This window comes from Vigna radiata, chromosome 1 (genome assembly GCF_000741045.1).
Source record: "Vigna radiata var. radiata cultivar VC1973A chromosome 1, Vradiata_ver6, whole genome shotgun sequence".
NCBI classification, from domain to species: domain Eukaryota; kingdom Viridiplantae; phylum Streptophyta; class Magnoliopsida; order Fabales; family Fabaceae; genus Vigna; species Vigna radiata.
The window spans coordinates 3,041,865-3,063,322 of NC_028351.1; positions in this window are offsets into that span (position 1 = coordinate 3,041,865).

A 21,458-nucleotide genomic window follows, 5' to 3' on the forward strand; every position below is an offset into this window, starting at 1 on the left:
CCCTGATGTAGTGGAACCGAGTTTCAATGTGTTTGCTCCTACCATGTGACGAAGGATGTTTGGTCAGGTCTATGGCTGATTTGTTGTCTACAAAAAGTCTCACCTTTTCTTCTGCTTCAATCTTCAATTCCCTTATCTACGAACATAGCCAAGCAGCTTGACAAGTGGCTTCAAAGGCAGAAATATATTCAGCCTCACAGGATCATAGAGCCACTACAGGTTCCTTAATAGAGCTCCAAGAAATTGGTGCTCCTGCCAGGAAAAACACATACCCTGCAGTACTCTTCCTATCAGCCTTATCTCCACACCAATCTGAGTCTGAGTAGGCAGTAACTCGTATCTCTCTTCCTGGTTCACCTTTTGGTAACAAAATTTCGTACCTGTAAGTACCTTTTAGGTACCTTAGAATTCTCTTAATGGCATTTAAATGAGAGACTCTAGGATTCTGCATGAATCTGCTAATCAAACCCACACTGAAACTAATATCTGGCCTGGTATTACACAAGTACCTCAAGCTTCCAACCATTCTTCTGTACTCTATAGGATCAACAGCCTCCTCCTCAGGATCTTTCTCAAGTTTCATCCCGACTTCTGCTGGAGTATTGGCAGGGTTGCAATGAAGCATGTTAAACTTAGTTAACATGTCCAAAGCATATCTGGACTGATGTATCAACATACCCTCATCAGTCTTGGTGAATTCGATCCCAAGAAAGTAACCAAGTTGACCCAGATCACTCATTTCAAACTCCTTTAACATCTGGACTTTGAAATCAGCGATTCTCCCAACACTACTTCCTGTAACTAGCAGATCATCAACATATAAGCATACTATCAACTTCTCTTCTCTCTCATTCTGCTGATAACATTGAACATACACTCCATGTTCCGAAATACACTTCTCAAATCTAATGCTTCTCATAAAACTATCTATCCTTTTATTCCAGGCCCTTGGAGCTTGTTTAAGTCCATACAGAGCCTTCTTCAACTTGTACACCTTGTCAAGATGCCTCTTGACTTCAAAACCTTGAGGCTGGACAACATATACTTCTTCTTCCAAGTTCCCATTCAGAAAAGCAGACTTCACATCTAATTGATGTAAGGTCCAGTTGTGACGCCCGGGCACTGAGAGGGCGGGGAGTGATCGCCGGTGCAAGAGGCACGGACAAGGAGCGGCTCCTGGCAGGCTTCTAGTGGAAGGGGTACATGGACGAATNGAACATACACCGGAATGAGAGGGATCTGGANACTGTATAGGTATGGGACTATACAGTTGAAGGATAGCTTAAAGGAATTGATTTGGCTACCCATATCACCAAAATGCATTTACTTTTCAGTAGCCTAACCCATAAGAACTCCATGGTTAAGCGTGCTTAGCCTGGAGTAATTCTGGGATGGGTGACCTTCCGGGAAGTTTTCCCGGAAAGTGTGCGAGTGAGGACAAAGCGGGATGGGTGGCACACTGGAAAGTCTCGTGGTGATGTGTGGGGGCAGTCAACAGTCCCTGTAAGTTGTCGGGGCGTTACAGATGGTATCAGAGCCTAGCCTCTCCCAGTACGGTGTGGTTCGAGGACGAACCAAGCGGAAGCTGGTGGGCATGTGACGCCCGGGCACTGAGAGGGCGGGGAGTGATCGCCGGTGCAAGAGGCACGGACAAGGAGCCACTAATCTGGCCTTGTACCTCACTACAACACCTTATGGATTTATTTTTGACTTATAAATCCATTTCAGTGCTATAGGTCTCTTGTTTGGAGGCAATTTTGTCAGTTCCCAGGTCTGATTCTTCTCAATTGAATCAATTTCCTCCTCCATAGCCTTGCACCACCTCTTATCCTTCACAGCCTGTTCAAACACCACTGGTTCAGCTTATGCTATTAAAGCAAAGTAAACAAAGTTTCCCTGAGATGAAATGGTTGCATCATAGGCTAGATCATAGTCTCTCAGATGTGTTGGCATCTGAGTGACTCTAGATGACCTCCTTACACTCTCCTCCCTCCTACATGCTTCTAAAACTGTTGCAGGTTCATTGTCCAACACAATGGTTGGTCCTTCTTTCTCTTTCAGCTCCCACTACCACTCTCCAGCTTCATCAACTCTCACATCTCTGCTAACTGATGTTGCACCAGCTATAGGATCATATAACTTGTACCCACCTGTACCATGGTATCCAATCAAAATCAATGGAACCTCCCTGTCATCAAGCTTTTTTCTCAGTTGTTCTGGAACATGTTTGTAGCATAGAGAGCCAAAAATCTTCAGATGCTTAACATCTGGCTTTACTCCAGTCCAAGCCTCCTCTGGTGTGACACCTTTTAGTCTCTTGGAGACAAGTTTAACACATCAACAGTTGTCATCACAGCCTCACCCCATAGGAAATTTGGTAGTCCCTTGCTCTTCAGCATACACCTGACCATGTTAAGAACGGTTCTATTTTTCCTCTGTGCTGCCCCATTGTGTTGAGGCGTGTAGGGAGGGGTAACTTCATGAACAATTCCCTCCCTTTCACAGTATTCTCTAAAATCAGTGGAGGTATACTCTCCTCCTCCATCTATTCTCAAAACTTTCACCTTCTTCTCACACTATTTTCAACCATATTTTTAAACTTTTGAAATTGTTGCAGTACCTCTCCTTTCCTCTTCAATAGGTAAACCCAACACTTTCTGGTCCAGTCATCTATGAACAATAGAAAATACTTGTTGCTACTAGGTGTTTCTACCTGCATAGGTCCACACACATCTGAATATACCACTCCTAGTTTCTCTGCAGATTTCTGAGGTAAATACCTCTGAAAACTGCCACGGGTCTGCTTTCATTGAATACACTCTTTGCAAACAGTCCCTGGAACTTCTACCCTTGGTAAGCCAATCACCATTTTCTTCTGGCTTAACATTGATAAATCCTGAAAGTTCAGATGCCCAAACCTAAGATGCCACAGCCATTCCTCTCCCCTTTCTGTTGCAGTAAAACAGTGATGATTTACTGTCTCCATCACCAATTTAAATGTTCTATTCTGTGACAATTTGGCCTTATCACATCTTTTCCATTTTGATTGAAGATGCTGAGACAATTGTTCTTCATCTTCATTATGTAGCCCTTCTGAAGCAACTGACCAAGACTAAGTAAATTAGTCTTCAACCCAGGTACATACAATACCTCTTCAATGATTACTTCTCTGCCATCTTCACCTCTTAACACTACTCTACCAGACCCCTCAGCCTTCAAGCTACTGTTATTAGCAAACCTAATTTTTCCATGTGTCAACTCCTTGCATTTTCACAAACCAATCCTTTCTCCCAGTCATATGAGTAGAGCACCCAGAATCAAGATACCAAACAGTGCTTTTTGGTTGTTCCTCATCAACATGTGCCATCAAGATTACTGCTTCAGAGTTTGAACTTTCCTCCTGGGCCAGATTAGCCTTCTTCTTGGGTTTATTTTTAGCCCCTTCTCCATCCCAGCACTTTAGCATAGTGGCCATATTTCTGGCAGTTGTAACACTTAACCTTTTTCTTATCAAATTTCCACTCTTCATCTCCTTTCTTTGATTTCTTCCCTTTTTCAGACTCATTGGACTCTTCCCCTTGCTGGTCTTGAGAGTCTTTTCCTTTCTTGCTTCCTTTACCTCCTTTCTTGAAGTTCTTTTTTCCTTTCCACTGAGTTTTGGCCTGCAGGGCCTGCTCCTAACACTGTCTACGTTCATTGAGGCGTAGCTCATGTGCTTCTAATGAATGCAACAACTCCTCACTGTCAACATTCTCCCTTCTACGAGTTTCTTCAATGGCAGCCACCACATAGTCATATATGGGGGTTAGAGTCCTCAGAACTTTATCTACAATATACTCATCTGTCACCTTATCACCACAAGCCCTCATTTTGCTCACTAACTCTTGTACCTTGTCAAAATATTCTGCAACTGTTTCACTCTCCTCTATAATAAGAGTTTCAAACTGCCTCCTTAAAGCTTGTAGTTTCACCTTTGCATTCCTGTCTCCATCACCGTAGGTTTTCACCAAAATACCCCAAATCTCCTTTGCAATGGCAGCATTGGAAATTTTGTTGAAAATCTTTTGACTTACACACTGGTACATTAAGAATCTGGCCTTACTGTCTAGTTTCTCTAGTATCTTGTGTTCTTTCTTCTGTTCTTGGGTTGCCTTTTCACTCAACACATGCACTCCTTCTTCAATGACTTCCAACACATCTTGAAACCCAAACACAGCCCACATCTTGATCCGCCAGTCAGCAAATTGTTTGCCATCAAACATGGGTAACGGTCCCTAAATTCCTCCAATTCCAGTCATCCTTTCTTGCAACAATCTTGTTGAATCTTGATCTGCCCACTGTCAAAGAACCCTTCTTTCTGCACTTCTGCATACACACACCTCTATATATCAACACAGCACCTACTTCACGTACACCCCCAGGAAAACGTCCTAAGCTCTTGATACCATATTGGAAAAGTCAAGGGACAGAAGCGTCAAACCACCAAATAACTTTTTCTGATGTAAAAGAAAGAAGCACGTGAAAGAGAGAGTATTGTCTCAGAAATAAAAGAAGGTTCAAGACTTAGAGAGAAGGGCGAAAGCAGAGAAAAGCTCTCTGCAGCAGCTGTGGTTCCACCTTTCTTCCACCGATCACCGACAAATGCACACACCAGAAATGACGAAGACAAGTGGCAAAGAATGGAGAATACACACTACAGGTACTGAATAATTCTCTTCTATTTCGATTAGATTGAATGCGATTAGATTGAACTAATTCATCAAAGCTTGGTCACAAATGCAAAGGTAGTATCTCTTAGATTTTAGATTCTGGCGCAACAAATCATGTTGTCTCTTCTCTTAATCATCTACAATCCTATGAAAAGATCACTCCAATTTCTATTAATTTACCTAATGGCATGCAAACAAAAGCTACTCATAAAGGAGTTATTCAGATCAGTGACAAGATCATTTTAAAAGACATTCTTTTCATTCCAGACTTTTGCTATAATCTTATTTCGTTATCTAAATTGGTTGCACACAATCATTTATGCCTTACCTTTACTAATACATTTGTTCTATTCAGGATATGACAACAAACAAGAAGATTGGTTCAGTTAATTCTCATGCTGGTTTATACATCTTTTATGACTACAACAGCATCAAGCGACACTCTTTCAACTCTGCAGATAATCACCAAATATGTAAAGTTGAATGTAATAATCTATGGCACAATCATTTGGGTCATATGTCTGATAGAAGTTTAGATATTTTGAAACAAAAATACCATTGTATTTACTCTAGGACTGATAAGTGCAATGCCTGTCATGCTGCTAAACAAAAACGTCTCCCTTTTCCTACTATTGTATGCTTTACATCCCTTTGATGTTATACATGTTGATATTTGGGGTCCTTGCTCTATTGTTTCTTTATATTCTCATAGATATTTTTTAACCATTATTGATGATCATACTCGATATACTTGGGTACATTTGATGAAAACTAAATCTGAAACTCGCCAACATCTCATTCATTTCATTTCATATGTTAAAAACCATTTTAAAACTACCATAAAAGTCATTAGGTCTGACAATGGCAATGAATTTAATATGCATGATTATTATAAGACTGAAAGCATAGTTCATCAAACATCCTGTAATGAAACACCCCAATGGTGTTGCTGAAAGGAAACATCAACATCTTCTAAATGTCACTAGAGCTTTAATTTTTCATTCTAACATTTCTATTCAGTTTTGGACTTATGCTCTTAATTATGCTACTCTTCTTATTAATATCACACCTACACCTTTTCTGCAAAATAGTTCCCCTTATGACAGGTTGTATCAGAAAGATTTTGATATTAGCAGACTCAAAGTGTTTGGTTGCCTATGCTATGTCAGCACCCTTCAAGCTAACAGGAAGAAACTTGATGCTCGTGCCAAACCTAGTCTCTTTCTCGGAATTCATCCTACTACCAAAGGTTATATAATTTATGATCTTGACAAACATGATATTAAAATATCTAGAAATGTTATTTTTATGAAACTGATTTTCCTGACAAAAACTCTATCACTACTGATAATCTGCATGTTCCTTTACCTTTGAGTAATAATCAAATATTTTATGACCATGACCAATCTTATGAAACTCTTATAACAATTCCTCTGATTTTGACAACCATGTTGAAGACGATATAGAGAATGACACTCATTCTCCAAGGCAAGACAATATAAAGAATGACACTCATTCTCCAAGACAAGACAATATAGAGAATGACACTCATTCTCCAAGGCGGTCCACTAGAGTAAGAAAGCCCCCTGCATATTTAAAAGACTTTCAAATCTCTTCCTATAGTAGCACTAGCACTAAATACCCTATTGATCATGTTCTAACCTTTGAAAAAATTTCTACTGCATATAGAACTTTTATTTCTTCTCTAGACAATATTGCAGATCCACAAGACTACAAAGAAGTCATACAATATCAACATTGACAATCTCCCATGCAGGAAGAAATAACTCCTTTAGAACAAAATCATACATGGACCATCACTACTCTTCCCCCCAAATAAAAAAGTTATAGGATGCAAATGGATGTACAAGACCAAATACAACGCTAAATCACCTAAATCACCCTTATATATGTAATTTTATAGAATGTAAAATATTTTATTTAATAATTTTATATTATTAAATGGAATGTTAAATTCACTTTCTTAAACAAAATTCTACTTGTTTATAATGTTACGAATTTGTAGAAATTGTAAAACATATTTCTATCTTATAATATTTAATACCTTTTAATTAAAATTGAAGAGGTAAGATTATGAAAATGAACTAATCTTGTTCTTAGGTACAAATAAATCAATTTATGTAATTTAATTTGCTTTTTTAGCTACTTATAAATATTTGTAGTTGGGATTGATTTATAATGACTTAATGAATTAAGTGTTAACTTATTTTACTAAATATTAATCATATTTAGAAAATAATATTATAAAGACTAAATACAAATTAAAGTTTTAATCTACATAGTCATATTTAGAAAATAATATTATAAGTAACATGACATACTGATACAATATTTGCAAAGAAACACAGAAGGTTTTAAATATTTTAAGTTGTTTAAAATTTCGTTCTTCGTTTGTAACCTGTTTTTTCCAATATTTTTGGAGGAAGTAATTGGGAATATCCAAATATATGCAATTAGAATTAAACTTTTGAACTTAATTTAAAAATATTGATACAAATATTTTTAATATATTTAAAAGATAAATAAGTTGGGTAATAAAGGATTAATTTTAAAAAATTCATATGTTTAAATATAGCTTCAATTTCATAATTTTAGATAAAAATATATGCATATATATAATTAAATTTTAAATAATTATTTCGTGATTAATATATCTTTAATCAATATTTCATAATTTAATCTCGTTAAAATATTTAAATAAAATTCATTATCAATTATTAGAAAATAATAGAATATGTAGAATGAAATTTATATTCATGTATGAAAATCAATAATTATACTATTTATTCATAATATAAATATTTATTAGTATTCTTGGTCAGAGTCTTAATAAATTATCTAATGGGTGACATGTATCTAAGTTTCAAATTGTGAAGAAAGAAAAATCTAATTATAAAAATTTTATCTTTCCGACATTTAAGTCAGTATTTAAATTAAAAAAAATTAGTTTTAAAAACAAAATTATTAATCACTAAAATAATAAAATTAGTCACTAATTAAATTAGTAACCAATTTAAAATCCAATAATCATAAATAGCTAAAATATTTATAGTTTTCTAGTGTTTGTCATGTCAATCTATTTCTTTTGCATGATACTTCAAATTGAAAAGTCCAATATTCAACCATTAAAAATTCTTCTTTCGACACGAAACAAAAATTAAGAGAACAAAACTAATTTCAATCACTAAATCAATACACAACAAATCAATAATCATAAAAGATAATCCATAATCAATAATATATACAAATCACAACCAAACACACAACAAATTTTTAATATAATACTATATTACTCAAAGAAACAATTTCAATTTTCAAAAAGTTAATATATACAAATCTCAATCTAACAAACATCAAATTTTTAATATAATATATTATATTACTAAAACAAACCATTTCAAATTAAAAAAATATTATATTACCATAAAATATCCTAAACCCATACATCCAACAAAATAAAATATACAAAAGGTTAACAAAACCTGAATGCCATGAAAATCAACCATTACAGAATTTTTCGTATGATAAAAAATTTTGGGGCAGAAATTTTTGTTATTAAATATAATTTTTTTTTTGCATAAAATCTATAGATAAAAATTAATAATTTATTCGTACACATATTTTTATTTTAGTATAATAAATAGAAAAACTACAATCTTATAATACAAACTTAATTCTGCTAATTTTATTAATAATTAATCACAGAGTTCGATTTCAGTGATTTGCAAGCATTTTTTTTTTCTAAAATGAAAGTTAATATTGTTATGCAATTAATTTTAAAATATCCTCTATTTCTTAATTATTTGCACTGTAAAATTTAAAATTCGTAATTGTATTCTTAATGTAAAGGAAAAATTCTCATTTCAATCACATAATTAATTTTTTTTTTCTACACAAAATTGATATATAATATTAACAAATCGTCATCCTATAATAAATGATATGTTTGTTTTAAAGATGTCGTACTTGATTTTTTAAATAATTTTTATACTTTACAAATACTTAAAATAAAGGTTTTTGGAATTTTTCTGTTGAAATAAAGGTTCCAAGAGTGGTCCAAAAAAATTTCAATAAGTTAGTAGTCAATATAAATCATTCACGTATAATAACTTTCATAATTCATCATGTATAAAATGTCAAAAATTGAACTACATTTGTTGAATTTTTACATTAAACTACATTTGTTGAATTTATACATTTTAGGGGTCTGATTGAATTGTAAAACACGTTATTAATTACATAATTTTTAAAACGATCATGATATTTTAATAACATTTTTTAATAATTTTTTGACAATAGGACACATGTTATCATTTCATTCGTCTGTTTGAATTTATTTTAAAAAAATATTTAAAACAAACTAATCATAAACGGTTACATGCATTGTCAAAAAATTGTAAAAAAAAAGTTATTAAAGAAACTTTCTCCTTTTTAAAATATCCTCAATTCTCAAGTCAATAATTTTGAAAACAAAAGAATTATCAAGATTAATAATTTTGTGGCTTTATTTTAAAAAAAGAAATCATGTAAATTTATTCAATCGATATTTTGTAAAATGCAACAAAAAGTGCATAAGGTACCCTTAGCTTGATTTAACTCATTCCAAGAAAAAAAAAAGAAATTTTTTAACTCACTCGTATTCACTTAATATCTTTTTTATTTGAATTAGGATTTAAGAATGAATTCTCTTTTTTAAAATATCTTTTAATTTTAGAAATTAATTACTATTTTAGAATTAAGAAATAAAAAATTGAGAAAATAGCTAAAACATTAGCGATGAAACCAATTTAACACTAATTATATTAAAAGTAAATTAGGTGTTAGAAATTTGATTAAGGACTTAAACATGTCTATCTTTTAATTCTGTTTTAAGAATGTTTTCTGATTTAATAAAGCAAGTTTTTATGCACTACAAAAATAAACTAATATAGGGGTTATTTTAAGGATGTTTCTGATTTAATTCTGTTTTAAGGATGTTTCTGATTTGATATTGTTCTTTAGTTTCTGTTCATTTTTGTTTCTTATTAAAAAAAAACTTTACTTTCTTATAAAGACAGATGTTCACTATATTGGTTTTTAAATAATGAAAATTTGTTTGTAAATATTTTTCAGTTTGTCTACAAAATCTTTCATATTTTATATTTATTTGTAAATTTGATTTCATTAATGTTAAGAAAAATTATCAATAACTAAAATTTATTTTTATTATAATTTAAATTATTGATTACACTATTTAATAATAAACGGATGAATCTTCTTTATAAAATGTTTAATTTTCTGTTGCAAAAATAATAATATTTAACATAAATATGAATCAAATGGTAATATACTAGAAACATTCATGTATATTACTTAAACAAGCAAAAGGACCAATGGACTCTCAAAACTAAACATTTGTATTATTTGCAAATTTTTCAATTTTATATTTTTAGGATTTGTCTGATGTGAATCTATTCTTGATAGATTGTGAAAGTGTCGTATTCCAAACTAAATTTACTTTATTTATTTTTTTCATTTAAACCTAGAGACTTCAAATTAAAAAGTTTAATATTCAATTGAAAATTTTTCTTTCGAGGCACGAAACAAAAATAACATAACAAAATCAATTTTAATCATTAAATCAATATAGTACACACAATTAGTTTTTAATATAGTACTATATTATTCAAAAAACAATTTCAAATTTCAAAAAAAATAATATATACAAATCTTAATCTATCAAACAACAAATTTTTAATATAATACTGTATTACTAAACCAAATAATTTCATTTTTTTAAAAAATAATACTATATTACCATTAAACCCATACATCCAACAAGTAAAATAGACAAAATCAGGAAATACCAAAACCCTAAACCCATTAAACACAAAACAATGCGTGAATGTTCTGTAAATCTGTTTCAAGAAGAAATATAACCACGATTTCGAAAATAACAAAATGAACTAAGACAAAGCGCGAAATGAGTGAAAACAAAACCAAATCACAATAACATATTAAAACCGAAAGAATCCCAAGAATGTTGAAAAAGATTTACAAAAGTTTATATCTCTACTTCCTCTTATTCTAAAAAATGACGGAGAAACAAATTAACAGAGAAAAGGACAACCACGTGAAAAACAAGCATCTATGAAATCACCTGAACGATCAAAAGTGGAACCGTTTCTCCTGATATTTAAACTTTTTTTTCCTCCCAAACCCTAAAACTACCTGCTTCTATCTTTACTCCTCAGGTTTGTTATTATTTTCCTTCCCTCAAAAACAACATAAGAATAAAGTGACCCAATTCTGCCCAGTGAAATGGGCCAACAAAATCGGCTGAAATGGCCAGTAGCCCAACACCAAAGGCGTCAGCTTGGCCACACACACAAGGAGCCCAGTTGCAACATGGACACCCTCATAGCGCGACACGTGGAAAATGTTGAGGAAAAAAAAAAAACACAGTCGGCTAGTTATCGAACCCGTAAACGCAACGCAAAACCAGCAATATATACCTTAAGAACTTCCCTTAATGATTTTCCAAAAATAAAACAAAATAAAATAAATAATAACCAAACGTTCATGTACAATAAAATTCATTTCTCCTTCTAGGCATTCAATACTTTTGAATTAATCATAATTTTAGGCATATTATGCTTTATAAAATTATTATGGTATTTTTTTCTTTATTATAATTGCAGATTTTTTTACTGTTAAAATCATGTTACTTCTTATTTTATTGTACTTTTATATATTATTAACTGTTAGGGTTTTGAAAGGAAGACGAAGATGTCGATTTTTTCAGTTGGAATAATATATGATGATCTCATACTGAAAATTTTATAAGGGTTTGATGTGAAGAGTCTCGTGCAATCCAGGTGTGTTTCTAAAACATGAAATAATATAAAATATGTTTTTTAAGTATTTTATTTTGAATTTTTTTAAGTTTATTTTAAAACAGATCTACATACTTAAATTTTAAATTTGTTATTAAGCTATAAATTTAAATTTTAACTCTGACTTAGATTTTTTGTTCAAAATTACAAATTCAACCATTTGCATTTCTCCAAAACATTAACCAACTATAACTATCAACCAACCACCACAAAATTCAACTTTCTTATATGTCAAGTTCACATATACAATAAAGATAAAATTTGAATATAATACAATATAAATAAATATTCACAACCAATTGCTCTCTTAATTCAATTCATATTCACAACCAAACAAATACAACAAGAATTCATAAATTTAATCACATTCTTTACACAATGTAATATAAATCCAAAATAGGGAAAGAGAAATTAAAGCCATTAGTAATCACTCACAAGAAACCCTAAAAATTCTTAACCTTAAAAATCAATAACAAAAACTTGTACTCGAAATTGGAGACAAAAAGAGTGAGGACGTTGTCAAACACGAATCATGAAGTTCTTATGGGTTAAGCTACCGAAAAACAAATGCATTTTGTTGATATGAGTAGTCAAATTAATTCCTTTAAGTTATCCTGTTGTGTCTCTGTTGTGTCTCCTTTGTCACGTTGCATAAGTGGCTTTACCAAAATTCCCTTTTTTTTTTTACTTAACTATATTAATTAAATCAAAACTAAAATAAAAATAAAATCAAAAGGTAAAAAGGAAAATATAAAAGAAAAAGTAAAATAAAATAAAAGTAAAAATAGAAAACAAAATAAAATAAGACATAAAAAAAAATCGTATAGTATTTAGTCACCCAGACGAAATTGGGTGTTGACACCTGTATACTCCCATACCTATACAGTCTCTAGATCTCTCTCATTCCGGTGTATGTTCGATTCGTCCATGTACCTCTCCCACTAGGGCGAGGAGTGATCGTCGGTGCAAAAGGCACGAACAAGGAGCGAATCCTGGCAGACTTCTAGTGGAAGGGGCACATGGACAAATCGAACATACACCGGAATGAGAGGGATCTAGAGACTGTATATGTATGGGACTATACGGTTGAAGGATAACTTAAAGGAATTAATTTGACTATTCATATCAATAAGTGCATTTGCTTTTCGGTGGCCTAACCCATAAGAATTTCATGGTTAAGCGTGCTTAGTCTGGAGTAATTTAGGGGTGGGCGACCTTCAATACAACATGTACCTTTATCTTTTTTAGACTTAAATAACTTCATACTCTTAACTCTTTTAAGTTATTAGAACACCAAATATACTCAATCAAACATTCACATATTTATACAAAAGTATAAATTCCAATGTCGAAATTGAACATTTATTTACAAAAATACTATCAATCATTTTTTATGTTAACTTTTTTGTATTTTAATGTTGAACGTAAGACATTAAAACCTTATTTTGCATTACTATAGATTGTCTGCCGTGAAAGAAAATAAGAACGAAAGATTAATATAGAAGATAAACAAGTTGCAACACTCTTAAATGTCTAAAGTGTGTTATGTCATACCAAAATGACTTGAAATATACCTAATTTTGACTTCTTATTACTACAAATTTATTTCTTTTACTTTGCTTGGCATCCCATTGCCAATTGCCAAAGGTTTTCTTCTTCCAATTCCACAATGTACATTGTGTATATGTTATATTAGAATATAATGTGTGTTTCTTTTTTTCTATTTTATTTCGTTAGGTTAATTTAAATTTGGAAAATATATTTAAAAGAATACGGGTTATGGAGAAATAAAGAAGAAAATAATTAAGTAGTAAATTTAGATAAATTAAATATGATAAGATTCATGATTGATTGATCTCAAGTAGCATTTCAATTTCGGACATGTGAGAATTTCAAGCAAAATGAAATTGTAAACCAATAATTTACTCTGTTAACAGATAAATTTATTGATAGACATTGCAATAAATCTATTATGAAATGTGGTTATACATAATTAATACATTGTACTTGTTTAAATTGATAACTTCTAATAAATACATCTTGAAACAAGTCAGATATTAGGTCTAATAATCAATTAATTGTAGAATTATTTTGTGTAAGATTGTGTAAACGAGTTGATGTATTGTTTCAATTTTTATTGTGTAATATTTTAGCTTTACTATGTATATATTATTAACTAATCTATAAATCTAATGTAAAAAAAACATACTATGTGTATATAATATATTATATTATAACATAACTCAAGTATGAACACACGATAGTTTTAGATAATTTCTGATTATTATATAAAAGAGCGTAGTTTTAAATAAATGATTATCTTCTCTACATCTAATCTCTAAATTAATTTGTCGACACACATGTTTCTTTCTTTATATACAAATGAAACATCAAAATTTAAAATATACAAACTAAACATTAAAGTTTAAGATACTTACAAATGGTTGAACAACTATTCTATATACATGCTAAAGTCGAATGAAGAAGTGAAAACTTTTTAAATGCTTTAACTCATTATCAATCAAACATAATTATAAAATTTTAATATAATTTTTTACTTAAAAAAACTTAAAAAAGCATTTATTAATTTAAATTTGAATATTAAAAAAATAATCTGTAATTTTAATTATGTCTAACCCTTATTATGTAAATTGGTGATATTTTTAAGTATCTCTTGGTAGATAGAAACTTTTTACTTTTAAAATAATATAAGTTTATTTCTTTACATTTTAGTTAATCTTTTAAAAAAATTAATATTCATAGGCAGTTGTTTCTCGAAAATAATTTTGAGTCAAAATTTTAAGGAAAACGTGAAGATTAAACAAATAGTTATTAAACAAATATCAAACTACTAATTAAATCGTTAATAACATTTAACAAATGAAAGATTCACAAATGAGAGAAGAAAAACTAAAAAAATAAATTAATTTATATCAAATTCCTTATTTAAATTTGTCTTATTTTTTAGCATATGCCTAGGTTAATTTTATCTTATAAAAAGTGTTACATTTCTTTTTTATTTTCCTGAAGATTGCAAAACTCATTAAATAGATGTGATAACTAAACTTAATCTCTTTCAAATAATGCTGATATAAAATATTGTTTTCATGAAATTCATGTACCCAATTCAACCCACATACAATTTATTTCTTGGACAATATAACTTTGCTTCATTCAACTTTGGAAGGAAAAGTCATCCTTAAAATTCATGAGTTGCAATATTTGTAGCTCATTATAATTGTTCCATTTAATGAATAAAGATATTATATTAATTTCTTTTCTATTCTAAATCTTGACATTGAACACAAATTAATTATTGATAAGGATTGAAATATCTCTTAGCCAAGAAAATTCAACTTATGTTCAACTAGAGAGACTGCTAACTAACCATATAGAACTTATCGATTTTGATAGGCCAAAGTAATATCATACATTCATAATTTGTTGACATTTTCCTTTATCCACTCTTTCAAGTTGTATCCAACTCATATTTATTGTGCATCAAGGCTTCTTGATAAATAATATATTTATAAAATAGATTGACACATAGACTAAATTTATTAATATATCTTTAAAAAATATTTTATAAATGTTTTAAAATTTATAGTTTATACAAACTTAAACTCAATTCTAAAGACTTTTTTTTTTCTTTTTAGCATTCTAAATTGAAAATTATTATTTTCTTAATTAGTCTTTAAAATAAAATAATAATGCAAAACTTGCTTTTTAAATATGTTCTTTTCTCAGCAATAAAGACTTTTTAAATCATGTGCCAAATTATTCTTCTAGTTACTGAAATTTAAGTCAAATTTTACTTTAATTCCTCAATTAAAAACTAATTTTCTAGTCTTCCAAATTTAAAATTAGTTTTAGTTTAACATTTTTTATATTTAAAATTGAATTTTTTATTATATTCAAATAAATAATTAATTATTTCAATTTTTTACAAACCAACATTAATGATAACCCATTATTATACTAGTGAATTCTGTATTATTTTGCAACCTATAGCTTGGTTATTGATTTCCAAATCTCATGCTTCAATATTTTTTTATGAACAATATACATACACAAGTTGTGAAGTGATAATAAACCATTAACATCAGCTCTTAAATAGCAGAAAAGTATCTTTTGACAAATATTTATGTAAGAATTTATATAACTTATTACTTTTTTTTCAGAAAAAAAAAACAATTTGTTATTTAACATACTGTGTTTCATATTTTTCACCCTAAATTTAGAGTTTTAATGGGCGAAAAATGATAAAATATATTTTCTATTATATATATATATATATATATATATATATATATATATATATATATATATATATATATAAGTTTTTAAACCTTAAATTCTAAAAGATAAATTATAAATGAATGAAGAATAAAAAGTTTATAAATAAAGTATAAGTTCAATTCCAACTACAAATTTAATATCTTTTCTTTTTTTAATGGTTTGAAAGATATTTTTAGTAGAGATGCTGACACTTTTGTCATTTAACTAAATTTTTGTTGAGTTTCTGGAAGTGACTAAAAAAGGATTTGTTGTATATATATCCATGTAAATAAATTTAATATTAACATGAAAATTATAGAAATCGATATTATTATTATGCACACAATAAAAACCTACAATGACTAATAAGAATGTAAATATTTAAATTGTATTAAATATAGAATGAATCAATATTAACATGAAATCTTGTTAAAATATACAAAATTATATATGTATATGTATTACAAAACTATTCCCTCTTTTAGTCTATCTTTAATATTGAGAAGCATCTCTCTCATTTTTTAAAATATCTGTACTCATGTATAATTTAACAGGATAATAGGCCAAACAATTGATAAACTTTATGTAAAAAAATATTCAAAAATAACAACTCACAAGAAAAAAATGTCATTAATTAACTAGACATAATTACATCATTTTAATGCATATTTGTAATCTCATATAATAAATAACATGTTTTCAAAACATCTTCTAAAAGACAATTGTTATATCTAAACTCAATATTAATACTTTTGGATCACTTTATCAATATTCTTAATCAATCTGATCACTCTACCCACTAGATATAATTATTATTGTTAATTCTACTCCCAATTTGATCTATCAACTATTGTAACATCCCGAATTTTCGTGATGTTACGAAGATTTTTTTTTTTTAAAACATAACCTTTCCAGAAAATATATATTTTTTTGGAAATATTACGTTTTAGGAAAAAAATTCGCCATGACATATCAAAAATTCAAAATATTACAACTATAACCTCAAGATATATCTTCAGTATTCCTATCGACTTTATCCACTTGGTTAGTCTACATGACTAAACTACTACTAGAACCTGAAATCTCATTAAGTTTGTATAGCAAGTTTTATCTCTCTAAATATCATACATTTAATAAACAAATCTTAATAAACCTTTAGTTCTAATTAGTCTCACACAAATAGTAAATTGTGAACACCGATTACTCATTTTACTTAGTCCTACAACACTTACCTTAAATTACAAAAACATAACTATTTAATAATATTTTAATTTGATGAAGTCTAGATAAACCTAACAAGGACTAATTTTTTTCTGAAACAACAATAAAGTTGTTTGAGGAAAAATTGGTCCAAATTGATTCTATTTTTATTATGCTATTTGTGTTTTAGTAAAAATATCATTTTTTTTATTTAGCAAAAGTGTCATTTTTGCTTAAACTAAAAAAGATTCCTTTAGCAAAAATGCCATTTTTGCTTAAACTAAAAAAGATTCATTTTTTCATCCGAAATTTTTTTTGCTTGAACAAAAATTGTGTTGTCTTGAGTTACATCAACATGGTCACACTTTTGCTTGACATCCTTTGACAAATAAAAAAAAAATTACTTTCATGTTAGTATTTAAATTATTTATATTTGACACCTTCTCGTTTTAATATAATATATTTAACACGTGAATATTTTTTAATTTAATTAAATTAAAAAAACTATATCAATTCACTTTTAAAATTTATTAAATAAAATCTATCAAAATTTCATACACAAAAAAAAATATTTAACCAAAAAATTAAATATACTTAATATTTATTTTAATTTACTCTCGTTCTATTTTATACCATCATAATCAAATCTTAGAAGTACAGTCACATCTTAGAAGTACAGTCCTGCAATGAAAAATGAAAAATTAGGAACCTATTTGTATTAAAATATCTAATTATAGACCTTTCTTAATCTTTTGAGAAGTACCCTTTTGACGTTTGCAGCTAAACTTAAAATATCATAAAATTAGTGATAAAAGTGGACCAAAATAGAAAACTATCACTATAAACTTTATTTTTTATAGTTTTGGATTAATTCCATTTAAAAGATGTGGACTAACTCACTCACACATATTTGGATGAGTTGAAGTGTTAACTCATCTAAATCTTGTCACCCGACACATAACATCTTAAGTAAACACTTTACTCCTAAGTCAACTAGATTGACTGATTCTTACTTTTTCTAATATACTTTAATCACCAGTTAATGTTAGTTTACTTTAAATAATTAATTAAACACATGTCAATTTATTATCTTACTTCATTTCTCATTACTTTTTATAATTTTTGGCATTTTTTTTAACATTCGATTACCCAATCTCATTTTAGAAATTTTCAAAAGGGATTATCGAATCTATTTCCAATTGTTCTTACTTTCTCATTTTCTATCAATACAATTGATATTAATATTGTTTCCATCATGTTTGAAGTTTTAAAACGACATAAATAATTAAAAATTAAAACGTTCATTAAGAGTATAATATAAAAAAAAACGAATAAAAAGAAATATTATTTCTCATGTTTCTTTTTAATTACCTTTCAAAATAAATTTTAAATAAAAGTTTAGCCTAACTCTGAAACAGGTAATTAAGAAATAATCAATCAAGAAATTAATATGAAGAGAAAGTTTCAAGTTGTCTAACTCATCTCAGTAAATCAACAATGCAGTGTGAACAAGTCAGATTAAAAGATTTTCTCATTCAAAACCTCACTTTTATAGTTTACTTATTAACTCAAGGGCTTGTTGACATAGTATATCAAAAACCATAAAATCACATTTATATATAAATATAAATCAAGTAAATTATCACTAAACATGAGATTAAATTTGTTAACTTGCCATAGTCAATTTTAGAGTATAAAAAGAATAATTTATTAAATGCATCTAATGACAGAGCTTATAAGCCGGACATACCAACGTCAAATCTTATTTTCAAATATTTTTCTCTCAGACTAAAAGTTACTAATGATTATTATTGATGATTAAGAAGAATGTAACTTCTGTCAAATCATTTGGTTATCATTTCTAAGTTTTACTCCGTTTAAAAATTAAAATGTAAGACGATTTTTTTTTTCATTCCATTTTTCAAAATATTTTTTAAAAGAAATCGTAATGATATTCCAAAACGCACAAATTCATCTTTCAGTGGTTGATATATAAATATAGTATATTAAAACAAGTTTGATTATCTTTGTTGCAACTTATAGAAAATAATTCTACAATAACTTTACATGACTATTTTTAATTTAAATATATTATTTTAATTCTAAAAATGAACATGGAGCATATTCTTTTATTATAATAGAATTTAAAAGAGAGTGATTAGAGAGATAGAGAGAGTGAAATGTGGTATTGAGATTAGACAGTGCATTAAGAGGTTGGAGTTGTGTCTGGTGTTAAGTGTTTGAAGAAAGAAATAAAACTAAAAATGGTTGAATATATCATAAGAAAGAATTGTTGTGGTTTGGCATGTTCTTTAAGAGGGTTGGACTGAAGATTGTGATGATGGGAGGCACATGCCTAACCTCTTTAATACTCTGATAACACTATCAGAGTTTAAAGTCAAAATCAACCCACCTGTTAGCTGTATCCACTGCTATTTACCCACAGCTTATAAATGTATTAACCTAGCTTCACTACACACTCACTCTTGGTACATGCAGCTTTTCTCTTCTTTCAATATTATATCATTGAAACACACAACATATCATTAATTAAATCCATTTCTCCACACACTAATCATCATTAACTTATGAGTTAATGCATTTCAACATACTTCAATTTTTCTTTAATCAATGTTTCTTTTATAATCTCAAAGATATTTTGTTTTGTCATCATTATTTTTAACCCAATAGATTCTTTTAATAAATTATGTAAACACTTAAAAAATTTAATTAGAAAAAAAAAACTTAGGTTTATGATGATAAAAGGTAGTTTTTTTTTTTTTTTATCTCTTTTCAAATAAATAAGCAGCAAGAAAACTTTATGAAAAACTAAAATAAAAAAATATATTATTGTTTCTGTGGGCAACCCTAGTAAAAGAGTGTGGTAATGTGTAAGCAATTCCAAGTAGTTTCCATAAGTCTAGCGGTTTGACCCTTTCTTGGAAGAAAACATCTAACCGACTGAATTTCACATGAAAATAGAAATTTAAATTGACTTTCATTCTTTGTAAGCAAAACCTTATTAAATGCATCAATAAATATTTTATTGGAATGGTATTTCAAATTTAACTCAATTCATCATCAAAATTACCCTTAGCATAGTGTTTTAAATGCACTTGGACATATTCATGTGCACCTCCTTCTATATAAAAAAAAAGGACAAACACTAACAATCACATACCACCTCTACCACCTATTTTTTTAAGCACAATTTTTTCCATTGAATTATTCTTTAAAATGTTATTACTTTCTTAAAACCTAAATATGTAATAAGAAAAAATTCTCGTTGGATATGGTAATATATAAAGAAACTTAAACCAGTTTAACTCTATTTAGCATCATTATTTTATTATTACTATTAGGTTTACATTCAAGCATTATTTTCAACATATATAAATCAATAAAACTAAATGAACTTAATAATATATATTTCCTAAATTTAAGTGACAGAGTTCCAACAATGCTTCTTATTTACAAGACAAATAAATAAATAAATACTTTTTTAAATTGAACTTTAAAATAAAAGGGTATTAAAAAAATGTTGTTAATGTTAATTTACTATTTACACAAGAATGCTGAATGTTGAAAGGCTGCTATGGTTGCTTACTCTTTCAAATGTCAGTTCATAATTTATCATGAATATAGCTAAGTAAAACCAATTTGACTTGTATTTGGTTTTCCATCACAAAATTGCTTCAACCAATTGTCTACCATCACCATTTATGATCGTGTATGTGCATTGTATCCAGGAAAGTTAAATGGCTGTAATTTCATTAACTATATCTTACTTTTGAGTATTTTAATATATAATAGTATAAAAGTAATTTTAAGAGAATTAGTTATTATATAATATTTATATTTTTAATTTAACAAGTAGCAAACTTATACAATATTTAGAATAAATAAAAATGTAACTCACTTGACTATTAGGAAAGTAATAAAATAACAAGACTCTCTTCTTACACATTATAGTTTAATATATTTAGAACACGAACACCTATCATAATAAATGTTGTTATTCATCATTTGACAAATCTGTATGCATAAAATTTTTTTAAGTATAAAAGAACTAATTCCATCAAGAAGAGAAGTTTACCATACCTAATTATAAAACAACAAACGAACTAATACTATATATTATCATCCAAACAAAAAATTACCCACTAATTTTAATAACCAATTAGACATATCCAATTATTTTTTTCACTTTTAACAGTTATATATAGTATGTATAAACACCAGTCTAAATCACTTTCAAAGAAAAAATTTACTTGAACTAAAAAAAGTTTTTTTTTTTAAAAAAAAAAAACTACCCATCACTATGTAAAAGACATTTTGTTGAAAAGAAAATCTCAATCAAATAAAATTACATTTT